At 34.1% G+C, this 15,887-nt stretch overlaps 1 long non-coding RNA gene across 1 annotated transcript; it reads left to right on the top strand.

Moving 5' to 3' along the window:
* Positions 1 to 5,221: 5,221 nt before the first annotated feature.
* LOC148603506 (uncharacterized) lies at positions 5,222 to 14,510 on the top strand. The gene is made up of 2 exons (XR_015916553.1): positions 5,222 to 5,331; positions 14,092 to 14,510. It is a non-coding gene; the product is annotated as an uncharacterized LOC148603506 (long non-coding RNA).
* Positions 14,511 to 15,887: the final 1,377 nt, after the last annotated feature.

The following is a 15,887-nucleotide window of genomic DNA, read 5'->3' as shown; positions in this document are numbered from 1 at the left end:
TAAGGCGACTAAATAGTGCTCAGAAACCTAGCCGGGGGCTAGGCGCTCTGCCCACAGAGCAACTGGGATGTGTGCCCCAGGTGGTGGAATGGGGTACCCCTGGCGTGTTACATGCTGGGGTTGTCAGGTTATAATACGGAAAACCTGACCGCAAACCATAGTGGTGCACCGTGTTGGGAAAGATGCCACGTTCCTCGCACGTTAAAGAACCCTGCTGTGGTATTCAATAGGAGTAGGAACCTTTGCGCTCCGCCACAGGAGGCTAAATTGCCCGACTTTACCCATCCCCCCTTTTTCTAGAGGCAATCAAAGTTTGTCGACCCTACTGTCCTTGTGTCCCATCCTTTTTTTTTCATTTCATGTTCATTCTATCATCCATTTCATGTTCATTGTCTGAATATAGCTGAAATATTGCTGCTCGGACGTTAAACCCCAACAAACAAACAAAAAAACCAATACAACAATTCCCGGCAACAGATGATTATAACAATAACCATATAGCAGACAACTAGTTACATCTATTTTTTTTTTAATTTGTTGACATTTAGACATCTCTATTTTTAAAACAGTTCAATATATCTCAAACGCAGGCCATTGTTGTTATATGCTCTGTTCATTTGCAAATGGTTCTCGACGCTGGAGGTCACCATTAGTATTGATATGGACCGGTCGGTCGCCACGAAAAGTCATCTAAATCATCACAACCTCTCACCTGGAGGGAGGGGGTGGGCACGTGGAGATGGCACTGGGAGATGGATTAATTTTTCGGGTACTCCATTATCTTATGACGGGGTGAGCATTTTTCAAAATGAATTAAATCCGTACAATTACCATATCAGTCCAAATATACAGATTTGATAAAGCAAAAAAAAAAAAAAAAAAAAAATTCAACCTGTTTACAATACATCAACATGGTTTTAGTTTGTGTAAAGCAACTTAACGAAGTACTAGACGATTAGACTGAGCAACTAGACAACAGAAATTCAATAGATGTTATATACCTGGATTTCCAGAAGGCTTTTGACACAGTGCCACATCAAAGATTATTAAACAAATTACATAACTATGGTACTTGTGGAAAACTTTATAAATGGACTATAGGGGCCACCTATCGAACAGGCAGCAAAACGTACAAATGATACAAGCTCTAAATGAACTACAGTTACCAATGAAATTCTCCAAGACAGTGTTTAGAACCCATTCTTTTTACCATTTGCACGAATGACCTAACTGACATAGTACAAAATGTAGCGAAACTTTTTGCTGATGATACTAAGATATATGCAGTAGTCAACAACGCAGAAGACCGACTCAACCTCCAAAACGATGTTGAAAACTTGGTAAATTGGTCTGACAAGTGGCTCTTGAAATTCAATAAATCAAAATGCAAACATAAAACTTCGGCCAGCACAAAAATTACCAGCACAAAATGGGAGAGGCGACCATACAGCAAGCGACCAAAAAGAACAACTTGGGGATTGTAATAGATAATAAGCTAAACTTTCAGCGCCACATCAACATGCAAACAAAGAAGGCAAACCAACGGTTGGGGATGATAAAACGAAGCTTTGGTTATACTGATAAAAATATGTTCTTAACTCTGTATAAAAGTATTGTACGCCCGCGCCTGGAATATGGAACCACAAGCACAACATTTTCAAGAAAAACTGTCGCCTAAATATTAGGCAATATATACAACTTCTCTCAAAGAATTGTAGATGTATGGAACAACTTACCAACAAATATGGTTGAATCCTAAACTGTAAATGCTTTCAAAAGCCATTTGAATACCCATTGGGAAAATCTCGAAGTAAAATTTTCACCGGAAATTTTTAGACCGGAAGAAAACCAAACCATACTAAGATGGACCCCAGGGGCTGCCTAGCCCAGATTCAAAGCTCTCAGGACAGGGCAAGTCAATAATAATAACAAAATATAACGATGATCTTGAACGTTATAAGGTTCAAGCTCACCGAATCAAACATTGGGAAATTTGATAAACATTGTGCATGTTTCATTTAGAGTGATAGAAATAATTGCAAGAAAAGTTGTCTGTTGTACATGCAACAACAAATAACTTTATTTGAATTTACAAAATTTTGACTTTCCCATGTTTTTGATATGGGACAAGTTCCAACGCCCAAGCTTGTTGGATGTTGGAACAATCTCGGATTACATATAATTGGGCATAATTTTTTTTTCCAAAACTGAACGAATGGAGTGATTTTACACCGCCAGCATGCACTAGATCAAAGCAGGATGACATATTTAATAATAACTCTTTGTTCTACGGTCCACTGTTATTACTTCAGGTTATCAAAATACGACTCTCCCTTCGATTTATTGCATGGGTACCGAATCCTTACAGAGAGATATTTAGTGCTAGGTCTTAAACCCCTTTCAAAACATCTTCTCCATTTACGACAGTGAAAAAGTAATCAAGGGAACCAAGATTCTAGCGGAAATCAAAAGAATGTAATCCAGGGACGAAGACCAGACATGGAATACAGACAAACACAACAAAGAACATAAAGTAACTAGAATAATACATACGAAATGTCATAAGTAAATGAGCAACTCGGACTCCACTGAAAACTGGAAGCATGGGCCAGGTGCACCGGTAGGGTCCTCTGCTTTTCTAGAGTGTTGCTCATAAAAAGTCAAGTCCGGGGTAGACGAAGAAGAAAGGAAAACTATGATAGGTTGAACAAATCAGTTTTCATGGTGCAGATGGATACATCGTATTGATCCATGAGTTCGTGCTGACGGCCATAAAACTTCTGTAGTGATGACTTCAATCTTGTAGCGACATATCCCCGTTCCAGAAGCCTAGTTGTGAAAAGTCTAGCACGATACAAAAAGTCTGCATAGTTACGGCAAGCTCTGGCATAACGTATGAGTTGTGATATGAAAACTACATATGTAGGTGCTGAAGGGATGTTGCCACAGATGAAAGGAAAGTTGACAATTCTGAATGGAAAGTCATCACGTTTGTCGTTAAGTTTGGTCAATAAGTGTAGGTCAAGATATAGGGCTGACTTCATAGTGTCGGTAGTATCCTTTATCTCAAGTTCTTTGGTGTAGATGCGATGTTTCAAATCCACGAAACTAGGATTGTTTTACGATAATACGTCATCTATATTGCAGAAACTGAGATTAAAGGTTCTAGCCATAAGATGTTCTTTCTTTCGGATCAGATCAGCTATAAAGTCAGCCTCGTAAGAGTGAAGGAATAGGTCAGCAAGTAGAGGACCACACCAATTTGTTCCCATTGGAATGCCGACCGTTTGTTGTTAAACGCGCCCAACACACAGGACAAATATGTTTTCAATAAAAAAATGCAGCTTTTTGAAAACATCTTCTGTATAAGATGATTTGGAATTATTTTTTACAAAGTATGAGGAATATATTTGTTTCTGGGTGTACAATTTTTTTTTCAGAAAAAATAATGTATAATGTTTTTGAGTCGGGATTTTAATTGAGTATGGGGAATAGAAGTATACAATGTTGAAAAATCATAGGTTTTAATGCTATTATATTCTGATAATAATATTGAATTGAGAGTCTCCAAAAGATCTTTCGGATTTTTCAGGATCCACGTTGAATTAACACCACTACGGGAGTAACAAGTGTTGTGGTAAGACTGGAGACCCTATTTGACAGCTATGAGTAAAGAAGTTTAAAGTTTTGAAAGAGGTTTGGTAGTACATTTTGCAGATCCAGCTATGTCACGCGTTGTTTGTATGGATTCATGTGGAGTTTAGGAATCCAGTAGATAGACAGTAAATCGATAGACTCAAGAGTTACTATACAACTAAAAAAATCAAAGGCTTTTCTTTTAGTAGTCTTATCTTTTGTAATGGTATACAAACTTTTGATTTTCTACATTGCATATCACCCTTCTAAGATTATTTCAACAGTGTTTCCATACAGAACAGAGATTTATTTGTGAAAACCACTTCTAATAAGAACCCTGAGTCTGATGTTGGTAAAATATTGGAATTTTTGGTCGACAATTGCCGCGTTTTGAAGACGGTTGTTCCAGCAGACCATTGGAATATAAATGGGCACAATCGGTCTACCACTTTTGACCGCTACTACAGAACAAAAATGAGAAACTTTTAGCCAAGTCCTTAAGTCTTAGTTTCCGTTATATAGATGAAGTGGTATCTCTAAATAATCCTAGTAACTATAATGAAATTGATACTAAAGAGAACTGATATACATTTTTCAATTCCATACCTATAATACAGATCGTTTGAAATGACAAAAAACTTGACGATTTTGGCTTTCCAATTGTAAACTTCACAAAGAACAAAATAACTTATCTAACAAATCTGCTATCGTGATTTTATTTTTTCATTAAGAATCCTACAACTCGTTTTGGCGATTTTAATGAGTAATCTCGAATTTACATTACATTAATGGGCTTACGTAAAGTTCTTATTAACTCTTAAGAAAATTAAAATTCAGTTTTCGTTTTTCTACAATTTCATGAAATTTTGTCAAGTATTTCAGAGGAAGTGGGTAAAGTGGGTATTCCTACCATGGTGGTCCGGCTTGAAACATTATCAGTCGATGTTATACAGTAATTAAACAATTCAGAATTACTGTAACACTATATTGATTAAAACCAATAATACTGGTAAGGATGAGTTGAAGATACAAACGAACGACTGACATAACAGATATAGTGAGGAGCTGAGCGAAGAACACCCTGAGATATACCACCCTGTTTAAAGCGGTGGTATACCTAATGAATAGACATTCCCCAATATGATAAGTCATTTTTGTGGACAGGTTCTATAATTGGTTGTGGGTAAACCACCCTGAGGAGCGTAGCTGCCGTTAGGCAAAAAAGCTTTTGCCTGCACTTAATTTTGCCAAATTTTTTTAAATTACATCCAGGAGAGGCATAAATGATGTTCAAAAACGCTATCTCAGCGGAGCTTCGGTGGGGGGGGGGTTCGCCCCCTAGACCCCCTACCAGGGCTCTGCCCTGGACCTGCTGGGGGCTTTAAGCCCCCAGACCCCCTGCCGTAATTTTGCCTACACTTCAATTTGGCCTCAGCTACGCGCCTGACCCTTTTTTTGTATATAATTAACCATTCTAGCTTTTTTCTTTGCCAAACATTAGCTTCAACAAACAGTATTTTCTACCAAATTCTGGATTGATACTTCGTAATTATGTCTATGGCGTTTTTGCATAAATGGGAACCAGTTCTAAAGATGATTGATTGTCTACGTCACTCGCTCAAACAGACGTCATAGGAATTTATCGATATTTGTTATAAAATTGTCAATTGAAATATATCCACCATACATCTAAGGGTAAGTAACTTTATTCTATTTTATTCTAATTTGTTGTCCTTACAACTAATATATACGCAAGCTGGAATTTTGTCGTACTGGAATCGATTGCACTAGATGGTATGTTCTTAAAATAGCACAACCGACCCAACTCCTTTAGAGATGGAGTTTATATAAAGCGACAAATAATATCGATTTAGATCTCCCGCTGTATTTTTGTTTAGCGTTAGTTGTAGAACCGGAAAATCAAGAACAGAATTGCTTTTAAATATAAACAATAGGAATCAGCAAGTACATAACCATTGGCATTTGTACGAACACACTTAACTATATATGTGAAATTAGGTCAAACGAAATATATTGTCATTTAAATAAGACTTAACTGTCCACGTAATTAGCAAAAATAATTTATGAAAAAATCGTCCATAATAGACACTGGAGGGTTACGATACTCTAGACTGTATTCTATGATTTGTCAGGGGCAATAGCTTAGATTGTTAATCTCATTCTTTTCCTTCCACGTAATGTATATTCTGTGGTTACTTTGTTTTCAAACACATTTCAATGCACTGCCATATTCCAAATAGGTTGTTCCACTAAACGATTACAGACAGCACAACTATTACAAAACAGAATTTTATTATTGTACTGAGTTCTTCCTTTTCGCCTATTAAGTACTATGTAGAAAATGACACTTTTACATATCACCTGGAATGGAATATTCATTAAGTACAATTCTGTGTAAGAATCAGGCAGTAGGTGGCACAACATTTTTTCTCAATTTGGTCTTGTGTCTCAAATACATTCAACATCTAAAAAACAACCGAAAAGCTATTCAAATTCATCCAGAAGCATCCATGACATAGACATTTTATGGCTGCTTTTATAGGGTCTGTAAGTCTCGTTCTAGTTTCAGTTTCCCTTCCGGAATTTCCGATGTGGAACATATTAGTGCTGCAGACAAAAAAGTATCAAAAAGTGCTTTAGTTTTCGAGTATAATGGGCCTAGAGGGTATACGGCGGTATCATATGTCAATGGAAAGATAAATCAATGTAGTTTTTGATTATCGTACTTATCAAAGTGAAAAACGGTAAAGTTTTCTGCTATTTTGCATTAATTAGAGGAGGGGTCTAAGATCAATCGACCCCAATACAATTTGATAAGTAATTTAAGTGGAATCGTTCATTGTAGGTATTGGGAAACGATTAACATGTAAATATTACATGTATACAATTTCAAAAATGTGAAAAAGAACTTTTTCCGACAAAAGTTGACTATTTAATCACAGAACAAAGTTGCCTCTAAAAATGGTTGCATTTTAGTGCATTTTCAATGATTAAGAGATAATGAGACACCGTTGAATATTACAATGTATATCTAAATATTCTTTACTGAATAACAAATAAAATAAACACAATGTTCTCGATTTGATCTGCAACATGGGATTTGCAAAATGAGTTTGAAGTTGCAAATTTTCACATATTTTAACTACTAAGTATACTAAAATTGTAAAATACGAAAGCAATTCCCGGACAACCTGTTCTGTTTCCGAACTGTTGGTACAACAGAAAAGCATGAATATCGTCCAAAGTAAATTATTTTTTTACATGATCAAGATTTTAAGTGCTTTTTAAGCAGATAGATAAAAGTTTGACATATTTTTTCTGTTATTCAATAATCGAGCGCTCAACAATGTTCATTTTCAGGAAATTGAGATGAAGAATGGGATTTCCATATAGTCAAGACTAAGCACCAAAAATACCAAAATAGTCATGAGAATAACGTATATAAATTTAAAGAATTAATTAACAAGTCAGGCTTGACAAAAACTGGGGGTTTGGACCAGATTCATTGCTAGGATATTAATTTTAACTACTTTTCTCTGTTTTTCCTTAAGCGCCCGTCTATCTCCTCTTATATAAATGATATCAATCCGGTTTAAACGAAGGAGGGAAAATCTGGCATGGCTTAAAAATCATCTAGTATGTGACGGTGAAAAAGTGAAAGTAAATGGATTATTTCAAATAAAAGCGGAATTTACTATCATATAGACCGATGAAAAGTTTCCAAACTGTGAGTGGTTTATTTCCGTTCCTATATTTTACAGCATCTTCGTTAGGCAAGGGTTACGGTCCTGCCCCTCCCATTGCGTGAAGGGAGGAGGCAAGACTGTAACCCTAGGATAGCGAAGATGCTTTTTACAGTTGTGATCCCATATTCAGTTTAATTCTTATTGGTATTTAGAATATAACAAATCAAAATTAGAGTGAACCATAAAGTGGTTCACTTATTCATTCTTTGCGTGAAGCAGACAACAAGATTAGCTATTGGACAATTAAAACGATGACATTGTAAATGTTCAAAACAACTTTTCTACCTTGTCAAAATATGACAACAGAAGTAACGCACAATTCAATGCACAAACCACTTACAACAACTGCTCTGTACGTGTATGTCTACCCCGCAAAAAAGAAAGTTTATAACAACTTATAGACAGTAAATATAGCAAACGATATATTGCATCCCCAGTTTTTAAACATCTTGATCAGAGCCCCTCTCTTTTTTTAATATTCTTGATCCGCCCCTGGCCTGGACAATGATGTTTCCTTTGAACTAATATTCTATAACAACTATGATACAATTGTTGTCCTATTCAAACAGCTACTAAAAATGGAGTCTTTTTAAGAGGTAAAAAAATCTTAGAAGTTTTTATGCGTCTGAACTTCTGACTTATTTTGCGTTAGAATTAATATTTTTACAAGGAATCTGGTTTGTTTTTATCATCTAGTTTAGTATAATCCGTTCAGAGCAGCAGCGGATCCAGAGAGGGGTGCATGGGATTGGCTTCCCCTTTTGTATTGGAAAATTTGTCATTTTCATGTGTAAAATTGACAATAAATAGTAAATAATATCCTAGCACACACCCCCTTTTCTGAGGAACCCCGGCTGGCACCCTCCTTTTTACAGTGTGGATCCTCCGCTGCAGAGGATATTGCATTAAAAGCATCAGCCTAGCACACAGTTAAATATCATAAGACATTAAAGGTTGTGACAACATGCATTTACATGTTTGCACATGCTTCCATGCAAAGTTCAAAGTTCACAGTTTATGTATTGTCACATTTATTACGAAATCCAGCCTTATCATGAACCCCAGTCACATTTTTCGTTTGAGATTCCCTGATTCATGGTTAAATTTTGAAGGTTTTATTTGAATTCCCAGCATATAAAGACAAATGCAACACATGAATATGTATGATATTTGTATGTACAAAAATAAATCTTAAAACCTTAAGTCTTTTTATCAAAACGCAAGGTAGACTCGATACTTTACATGTGTCTGTTCATAAAACAGTCCGGAAACTAGACAAATTGCACGGAAACGATTCAGTGTTATACAATTTTAGTACAATTAATAGTTTAAATGTGTGAAAATTTGCAACTTCAAACTCATTTTGCAAAGCATATATTGCAGATCGAATCGAGAACTTTGTGTTTATTTTATTCGTTATTCGGTACAGAATATTTAGCTATACATTGTAATATTTTACGGTGTCTTATTATCTCTTAATCAATGAAAATGCACTAAAATGCAACCAATTTTAGGGGCATTTTTGTTCTGTGATTAAATAGTCAACTTTTGTCGGAAAAAGTTCTTTTTTACATTTTTGAAATTGTATACATATGATCTTTACATGTTACTTATTTCCCTTACCTACAAAGAACGGTCTCACTTAAATAACTTATCAAAGTTAATGTAATTAATGCAAATTGCAGAAAACTTTACCACTTATCAGTTAAAAAAGATTGATACTCAAAAACTACATTGATTTATCTTTTCATTGACATACGGTATAGCCGTATACCCTCTAGGCCCATTAAAGTTAGAAAAATCCTTAGCCGTCCGCAGCACTATATTAAAATCTGAAGACTAATCTGCATTTTATTGTTTACTTCCGGGAAATCGAAACGCTGTATCACCAAGTGAAACTTCTCAGCCTTCCTAGTTAAACAAATAAAACCTCGGAGTTATGCACTACGCGGAAAATTCTCTCCTAGAGGCTAAAAACCACTAATTCCACTTCCCATAGGCTTCTATGCTAATTTCACAATATTCAATGGCTTCTCTGGACTTTACCTTAACTTTAACCTGCAGAGGACTATATATCAGCATGATTCTATATATGTCAGCTCACAATCCTCAGAATGGCATGTGGGGTTAGCAGACTTGCAGTGCAGTACTGGTCACCGGAAGTGAAGGGTCTATAAATAGCATGGGAAATCCCAGTGTTTTCACAAGATAGGGGTATATTTAAAAATCATTGTGGAGATTAGGCTTCACATCACAAGACGCAAAATGCACCTATAAAATGTACAGTAATGTTTTTCCTGTCAGAAACTGTTTAAATGTTTTAAATAAGATGAGAACTTTTTTCACAGCACTATGAGGAACAGGGGTAATTTCTGCGTAGGACTATTTTTGCGTACGTTCCAAATGCTCATTGGTTGAATTGGTGGTCTGTAACCTAAAGAGTCACTTTTTGTCTTAGAAAATATAAATCACTATACAGGTATCTTTCTACACACATACTGAATGCATTCGCAAAGTTTCAGTGAAATGTGACAAGCACTTTTTTAAATATTTGATTTTTAAATATAGGGTAACCAAGTTGTGCGAGCAAAAAAGTGACAATATTCTACCATACTTAAATGCATTAAATATTTGCAAAGAACTTTTTCTGACTTTTCAAATAAAAAATATCAATCACAACTTGTTTTTTAACAATATTAATGAAGAAATAGTTTTAACAGTAATCATTTTCTGAGAAATTGGTCAATTTTTAAAAATTTATTTCTGACATGCCTCCCCCTTTTTCTTGATCACATGTCAAAAATCCTAAATCTTTAAATTTTCACAAAAGGTGATATATTTGGCTTTATATTTGTAAATACAGTGTTTTTACATTACAACATGACCAGTAAAGGGCACCTAAAGCAAAAAAAGTGCTCAATAATGGATTTTCCATGTTGCCATAGGGGAATGCTTATATGGCCTTAACCGCAGTAATGAAAGTGAGTTTTTCCTCATTTCTAACCTAATTTTTGCTCAAATCTACACAAAACTTGATTTCAAGTGCTTATTACCACCATATTTAGGTAAATATAGCCCTCAAAGTTTAATATTTGATATTTTTACTAAATTTTCTACACTTTTTACAAGATAGGACATAAAAATCAGCCAAAAGGACCAATTTTCCATAATTTGGACCTATAACTTAAAAAAAATGCATATTTTGAAGGATTTTGGTAGTGTATTCCTCTCATGGCAAAGTTAACAAGATCTTCAAGTAGTTTAAAGCTATTTCAAGAAGCTTTTCATTTTGCCATGGCTTCATCTTAAGGCTAAAAACCACTAATTCCACTTCCCATAGGCTTCTATGCTAATTTCACAATATTCAATGGCTTCTCTGGACTTTACCTTAACTTTAACCTGCAGAGGACTATATATCAGCATGATTCTACATATGTCAGCTCACAATCCTCAGAATGGCATGTGGGGTTAGCAGACTTGCAGTGCAGTACTGGTCACCGGAAGTGAAGGGTCTATAAATAGCATGGGAAATCCCAGTGTTTTCACAAGATAGGGGTATATTTAAAAATCATTGTGGAGATTAGGCTTCACATCACAAGAAGCAAAATGCACCTATAAAATGTACAGAAATGTTTTTCCTGTCAGAAACTGTTTAAATTTTTTAAATAAGATGAGAACTTTTTTCACAGCACTATGAGGAACATGGGTAATTTCTGCGTAGGACTATTTTTGCGTACGTTCCAAATGCTCATTGGTTGAATTGGTGGTCTGTAACCTAGATTTGACCGATCCAATTCTAAAATTATAGTTTTACAGGTTGAAATTTTTACCATTACTTTTTTCCTAGCTCCTCGTTTCACGCCAATTCCTTGACAGATTTACTGGTATTTATTTCTAGTGATATCTAGCAATTTTTAGCGCCATCTGGTGGGTAGAACTACTTTGAGTTGCATATGACTACAATTCCGACAATTTTTTCAAGAAGAAATTCTCCTTTCTGCATCCTAGGTTATTTTTTAGTGTAGCGGAAATTGCTGAGTAGTCCCGATTGGCTGAATAACAATGCTAAATTTTCTATGTTTTTCTTAACATATTATCCTGTAGAACTAGATATTTGTCATTTTTTATCAGTATTTTTATACAAAAAGATATTTTGCTTTTAATATTAAACCTAATGAGGTCTCCATGCATTTGAATGGTAGACGAGGACCCATTCTCAAGAAATCACAGAGTCACGTGACGAGACTTACGCACCTTTTAGGATCTGTAGTTGAAATAGACATTTGTCATTTTTATTGGTATTTTTACACGAAATATACTGAACCCAACACTAAAAATAACAAATTTCTGTACATTTGACTGGTAGACTAGGACCCATTCTCATGAAACCACTGAGTCACACGACGAGACTTACAAACCCTATAGAGAAAAAGATAATTTTCTCACCTTTTTTCGATATTGCATTTCAACTAAATTTGACCCATCAATATCCTCAAAAGGCAGACTTTACAAACTTTTATGGTTGTTTTTGAAGGTCATGAGGTATAAATTCTTGGATAATGCCATAAAATCACTGCATTTTTTCCTTTCCTCTTTCGTCTACCCCGGACTTGACTTTTTATGAGCAAATCGACGGGTGTTTCTAGACAAGTAGAGGACGCTTACCCTACCGGTGCACCTGGTCCATGCTCCCAGTATTTAGTGGTTCCCTTGATTACTCTTTCTTCATGTGCCACACCTTATTCACACATGATTCTAAAAACAGAGAAGTACTTAAAGTCATTTGGTTGTTTTCCTGGCAAAAATAAAACATTTCTCAATTTATATATTGTAGTGCTGTCGTTATCGGGTTTCTACACTTCCGTTTTGATTATTATTTATAAACAAGCCCCTCTACATAAGTTCTGTAGATAAAGTCGGATGCAGACAAACCTTTATTACCTTTCTGTTAAGTCCATATGTGAACAAACTCTAGCCTTTATTTGTAAAACTTGTCAGGAAATTTGATTGAGTCAATTATATTAAAATGTAACAAAATAAATGACACTATTTTTTTTTAAAATCAATATACAATAAAGCAATTTACGGAAACAAATTAAGAAGTGAAAATGAAGATAAATAACAATTACAATCATTCAATCACAAATACTTTTATTAAAATTAAAGTCAAGATTTGTTGAAAGCTCCAAAATGAACCGATTTATATTGAAACACACTTTATCAACAGATGGACATTATGGGAACACATAATATACAAGAAAGACAAAAATTCATAATATTTATCACATATAGGGCATACTTGCCACTTTTCTTATAGACATTCACAATCTTACACGTTAAAAATAGGCAATATATTGAAATTAATGCTAAAAAGTCATCGCCAAGTTATGCTGACAGTTATTTATATCAATATATTTTAGTCAAAATCCGTTGAAAATGATAGCGATGATTCAATTCAAATTAAAGGTAAAGATAAACCTATATATCCAAAACAATATAAAATTCAAATAGTTAATTATGGACACATAGGAAGCGAATGAAAAGAGAAAAGAAACAACGAATTGCTTACAGAAACCGGAATAAAAACACCGTAAAATAAAGTAAATTATTCAGCAACAAATATATTGCAACAAAGACCGTATGCGTAGCATCTTAACCAGAAGCAACATGTCCCATCTCCCACTGTCAATACCGGTGGCAGAGAAGCAAAATAAATTCAAACTTTAGAGGTACCCAATATGTTTCAGATAAATTTAAATGTTAAACACACCATATTCCACTTGTCTTATACAAAGATAAAACAGAAGTCAGAATATTTCATGTATTGTGAATTTTTAAATAGTAAAGAACTTATTGACATATAATGGACAAGCGAAAAATCTTTCACAATATGAAGACATTAAAAGTACAAGCATGCAAAAAAAAAAACAAAACAAAAAACAAAACAAAACAAAAGAAAAAAAAACAAAAAAACAAAAAAAGAAGCTGGCGTCAGACATTAAAAGTTATAGATTTCTCGTGACACATTTTAAATGCTAAACGACTGAAACCATTTGTAAAAAGGAGAAACAAAACAAAACAAAAACAAAAACAAAAATGAATCATTATATCATTTTACTCTGCCATTCCTTTTGTTTAAAGTTTTTCGGAAAGCAAATTTCCGCGTTTCGAAAAAGTTGAGTAGATTTTATGACGTCATTAGTTTATGGTTAACCATAAGACAATCTTTATGGTGTGGCTTAATTCCATTTTATCATAGATACAAATATTAAATCATTATACTTTCTCTGTATGGGATTTCAATGATCAAACCACAAATGTTACTTGATCACGTTCAATTATATTTTACGATTTGTTGAGAGAATTTTTAAATCACCACGGTCGGTTGCCATTTAAGTTCTTCTCAATGGACAATGATTCGATAATTTCAGGCATATCACACAGAACCCTTAAGACAAGTTCGCCCCTCGAAGATTAAATCAATCAAAATCTTACAAGTCGTGCCAATATATATATATATTATTAAGTTTGAATAAAAAAAGGTGGACTTCCTTGATTTTATTTTATAATTTGCTATTTACATTTTCTTGTTGGTTGGTAGGTGGAAGGAAGTTTCGGAATATTTAAGTCTCGTCACGTCGCTACGTGATTTCACTTGAATGGGTCCCAATCTATGATTCATTTTCAGAGTGCTGAGTTCAGAATTAAAAGTAAAACATCTTCCTGTGTAAAAATATTGATGAACAATGACGAAGGACTCCGCACCACCAACCACCTGGAAGGCTGGCACAAGAAGACCAAGAAGAAAGTTCAGCATGCCCACCCAAACATCTACCAGATCATAGAGGTACAACAGAAGACCTAGGCAGTTACCATCATCCAGGAGGAGCTCGCCCACCAGAGAGACGCAGATACAGAGTGATAGACACCAGACACCCAAAGACAGATTCCAGCAAGAACTCATCAACGTGATAGACTACGCCGACGCAGCATCCCATCTACTTCACTTGGACTAAAATACTGATTGACATTGTAAATATTTAAATAAGACAAAATAATTTATATGTGCTATGATGGTCTGATATAATAGTAAATTACTTATCACTATTGTTATATTTATTGTTCCAATTAATTGTAATTGACTTAAGTGAAGTATTATTGAAGTATATAAAGATATATTATTTATCCTTTTTTAACGTTTATATATTAAAAAAAACTACGCAGTGAAAACAAATATATATATATATATATATATATATATATATATATATATTTCTATATACTTCTATATACACAGAAACACACAAATATGACACCTATATATTTGGAACAGACAATCCTATGGTCTGTATACCCTTTGTCTTTTTTGTTTATTTAATTAATTGATTAATGATATAAATAAATGTGGGCAAACCAGGATTAAACCATATATTTCTAAATGATAAAAGTGTAAAGAAAAGCAATAAAGAGAAAATTTTGCATTGAGATTCTGCGTTTCGAGATCCTTAAAGTAAACAACAAAATGCAGATCGGTAATGCAGAAAATTTCGGTAAGGAAATTGAAAGTAGAACGAAACTTACACACCTTATTCAAAGGACAAAACCAAAACCAAAACAAAAACAAAACAAACAACAAAACAAAAACAAAACAAAAACAAAAAACAAACAAACAAACAAAAATAAAAAAACAAAACAAAACAAAACAAAGCAGAAGCGGTAATGAATCAGATCACGGAGGATTTTTTATGAATATAAATTTAATAGTTTTGCTTTGAGTAAAAGTAAAAGTGTTGTTACGGGAACGTGAATCTGCGTCGTGTAAATTTGATATATTAACAAAATTATGAAAATTATCCTGAATGATTGTTAATAATCTAAAATCTATTTGGTACTATATTAATAGAAGTACTGTTTAGGAAACACACAGTGTCTTTTATTGTAACTTAAAAAGTGAATGAATTAATGAAGCAGTAACAAAAGATAGCTTAGTTTTCTTTTGTTATGGTAGGTACTTGGATAAATGTATGAGTCACAACTATAACTGCTCAATGAGAATTGGTAATCTCCTGAAAGAAATTCCTCATAGTTAAAGTAGTAAAATAAATATTAAATTTACAGGTTACTTACTATTGATATGTTGGATTCATTGCGTTAGTGTGAAGATACAAATGTTTACGTCTGCAAATATGATAATTGGAAATCAAAATTATTATTTTTGTTCAAGAATTATATCCAGTTTAAAGTGTCCATCGACATCTGTTGCTGTGTGGAGCTTTTGAGGGATGTTAATTGAAAAGTGTTCACAAATATATTATGGGCGGGCGATTGCATTACTATATCCCATCGCAGTTTTGTTGGCGAGGGGATAATAAGACAGATAATATATTCCTTTTAACGCATCTGTAAATGATGTTTTTTGCTTTGTGTAAAGGTTCATTCAAGTCCAAATGAAGTTGTGAGATATGCTTACGGTAAATGTGGAAC

Source organism: Perna viridis, chromosome 11 (genome assembly GCF_037379345.1).
Source record: "Perna viridis isolate PV_CMFRI_1.1 ecotype Kerala chromosome 11, ASM3737934v1, whole genome shotgun sequence".
Lineage (NCBI taxonomy): Eukaryota > Metazoa > Mollusca > Bivalvia > Mytilida > Mytilidae > Perna > Perna viridis.
The sequence above is the reverse complement of the archived record's forward strand: the minus strand, read 5'-3'. Positions and strand labels throughout refer to the sequence as shown.